Genomic DNA, 3,711 nt, shown 5'->3' on the forward strand with positions numbered 1-3,711 from the left:
TTCAAGGATTCATTTTCAAGTTGGATCTTTTGTAATTCTTGCACAAGAAAATGGTTTTTCATTTTCAAAGAATCATTTTCCATTTGGACTTTTTCATGTCTTTGAGAGAGATTGTGATTTTCCTTTTTAAGAGAAGCACATTTCACAGTCATATTTTCTAGCACACCATGTAACTCTTTAAACACATCAAGTAATTCATTATGTGCATCAACTAGTTCATTATAAGAGGCTTCTATATCAAAAAAATTCATGATTAGAATTTACCTCATCTTCATTGGCCATGAGACAAAGTTTGTCCAACTCTTTAATGTCACTTGCCTCTTTGCTAGAAGCTTGGAGAGCTATACTCTTCTTTTGAGTTGCTTTATTTACTTCACTATAGGAAGAAGAGTAAGTTCTACTAAGAAAATTCAAATGATTAGTAATGTTAGTAGAACTAGAATATATCTCACTAACTAATTCATTTTCATTTATGATGGAAGCAACATCTTTTTCAATAAGCATAGGCAAATATGATTCCTCACCATTAATTGATCCTCCATAGGCTAATTCAAGTGAGTTCCAAATTTCTTTAGCTGTTTTACAAAAGATAATATTATTGAACTCATTTTTGCTTAATGCACAATAAGATGGCATATGGCTAAAGTATTGCATTGTATTAATCTATGATCATTTTCATCTCATTCGCCTTTTAATTTAGAAATTTCATTCCCTTCAATAACTTTGGTTGGGATATGACCACCATTTTCGATAACTTTCCATAAATCAATATCAATACTTTTTAAGAAGGCCCTCATTCTAATTTTCTAATAAATATAATCATTTCCATCAAAACAAGGAGGTTTATCAATGGGATAACCTTCTAAGTGTGTGATACTACTATTATTGCCCATGATTGTACTATAAGACGGTTAAGTCCTTTAATAGAGTTTAGGCTCTGATACCAATTGTTACCCAAGAATTGATTCTAGAGGGGGGGTGAATAGAGTCAATGGCCAATTTTCGCAAATTATAGAAATACAATTTCTAATCAACAATATAACCAATTATGTAATAAACAAGATATGAAAGTAATCAATTTAGCACAACTGTAAAAGAGATAAGGGAAAAGAAATTACAAAAAATAACACGGCGATTTTTGCGAAGTTCGGAAACTCCTACTCCTCGGCTTAAGATCCCTCTTAAAACTTCCCAAATTCCTTAGAGCTTCTCCTTAATGGTGGAGAGCAAACCTTCAATTGAAGCAAAACCTTACTTCTCTTTCTTGCTAGGAGAACACTTTTCTCCTAGGCTTCTTTTTGGGTCACACTAACCCTTTATAGTATCCTTGCTAAGAGACTACCTCTCTTAGTTTTACATAGGCCACACCAGCCCTTATAATTTCTTTGCTAAGAGAAACTCTTCCTCCTAGGCTTACAGCAGATTTGTAGATAGAATTTGTAGTACAAGAAATCCTCTCAAGAACTGATACAAATCAAACCTCACAATAGAGTATATATGAAATCAAGTGAAGCTCAAACTCTAAGTACGAAATGTATGAGAGATGATGAGGAAAATGCAGAACAAAAGCTCTGATGAAATACTAGAACAAAAGTTCAGCAAAGGCTCACTAAATGCTCTCTGAAGTTCACTCTGGTTCAGCTATGGAAGCTTGTATATGAGATGAAGATTGATGTTTGAACAGAGGCTCTATGAGTGAGTAAAACCAGAACGAAAGCTTTATATAAAGGTAGAGCCAAAAGCTCTCTTTGATGCACTTGAATGAATGTTCTTGAATGCTCTCTTAAGTAGTGTAACGACCCGCTCCACCACATGGTATGATATTGTCCGCTTTGGGCCTGAGTCCGCACGGTTTTGCTCTTGGGCATCACCCCAAAAGGCCTCATACCAATTGGAGGTGACACACTTACATATAAGCACTTCACCTTTCCTCTACCCAGGCGATGTGGGACTTGTGCACCCGTAGCTCGCCAATGTGGTAGCCTGACAGTGTCTCTTGCACCCGCCCACAACACACCCGCCCACAAGGTCATCACAATCCACCCCCCTTGGAGGCCTGACGTCCCCGTCGGCACACTTCCAGCTGGGTCAGGCTCTGATACCATTTGTAACGACCCGCTCCACCACATGGTATGATATTGTCCGCTTTGGGCCTGAGCCCGCACGGTTTTGCTCTTGGGCTTTACCCTAAAAGGCCTCATACCAATTGGAGGTGACACACTTACATATAAGCACTTCACCTTTCCTCTACCCAGGCGATGTGGGACTTGTGCACCCGTAGCTCGCCAATGTGGTAGCCTGACAGTGTCTTTTGCACCCGCCCACAACACACCCGCCGCTTCGTCCGTGGTCCGATTGAGCTGAAATTTGGAGGATAGGTTCATGACTCAGTGTCGCACAATCTGAACGGTGGAGATCAGATTTTGAGTTCAGGAATAGTGTTTCGTACCCGTGAACAGTAACCGGGATTTGGAACTCGCCGGGATTTTTTAAGAAGACGACGTTGAAACTTTGAACAAAAGTTTCTGAGGCAAGATTCTATCCTTACTCTTTCCCTTAGGCTTTATACTCTTTACACTCTTAAATGATTCCAGGATTAATGAAGATTAAACCAAACTAAAATGATATCTGTTTTGCTATGAAACTGGTAGTTACAGTAGTATTGTATGCTTGTTCAACCTAGACTAAGCATGTTTGTGGATGCATTGTGGTTCTGTGGTTCATGTTTTTCCTTACCACTACTAGTATAAATTATTGGAAGGATGGGTCTAGATGATAGCTATCTTAACTTCTGTAATAGCAACTGTTGGAACTTAAATACTAGGAGGATTTGAGTTTAACACTAGATCAGTTTTGTGGAACACTATAATTTGAGCATGTCTACATACATACTGTGAATATTGTTTTAATGCTTACATTATCACAGTTAGTATCAACTGTGGATGTTAGGATTTTGTGATACATACCCTACATATCTGTATGTCATTTGTAAGGTGTTAAATGGAAGTTTTAATTAATTCTGTCTTTATATCAGACTAAAGGGAACAACTTAAATTGGGCATGTATATGTTGTTGTTGTGACCCTGTTTATCAATGCTTATTTTATCACTGCTAACATTGAATGTTGGATGTTGGAATTTAGTTGATATATACTTGATTTATTGGTATTATTGACTACTAGAGGATTGGAAAGTAGGCACCGGTATGAGATGGTGGCATACTAAGGATGGGTTTGGTTTTTAAAACAATACCATTACCCACCTACTTGGAATAAGGATGGGATTAACTAAAAGTTAAGTCCCGTGGATTTGTATTGTCATGGCAACTACTTGTTAAGCGGCAATACCAGGGATTTTGGATGGATTTTATATATGTACTGTTATGGTGCCTCGGTATGAGCTTGAGCCTCAGGACCGATGGCTAGGGAGCGTATATGCATCGGGATGTGTAGCTGGCTACGATGGTTAGAGGTGTACCCTGTTTAGGTATAGGTACATATGCCCACTTCGTGTGCGTTTTAGCATGTTACCTCTATTCAGGTTGAGACCGGCCTGTAGTCCAGTGAGAGTCCTTTAGTGTGACTATATATATATATTTACGGACTATTAGCTATTGTTGAATTGTTTAGGATGTACATGCATATCGGGCCTCTGTTTAGATTGTAGTAATATAGAACTTGCGCGTGGGCCTGACCCACTTCTATTTTTCAGG

The sequence above is a fragment of the Cornus florida genome, unplaced genomic scaffold, assembly GCF_030987335.1.
Source record: "Cornus florida cultivar Cherokee Brave unplaced genomic scaffold, ASM3098733v1 CherokeeBrave_3.0.0_Hap2_Chr06, whole genome shotgun sequence".
In the NCBI taxonomy this organism is placed as follows: domain Eukaryota; kingdom Viridiplantae; phylum Streptophyta; class Magnoliopsida; order Cornales; family Cornaceae; genus Cornus; species Cornus florida.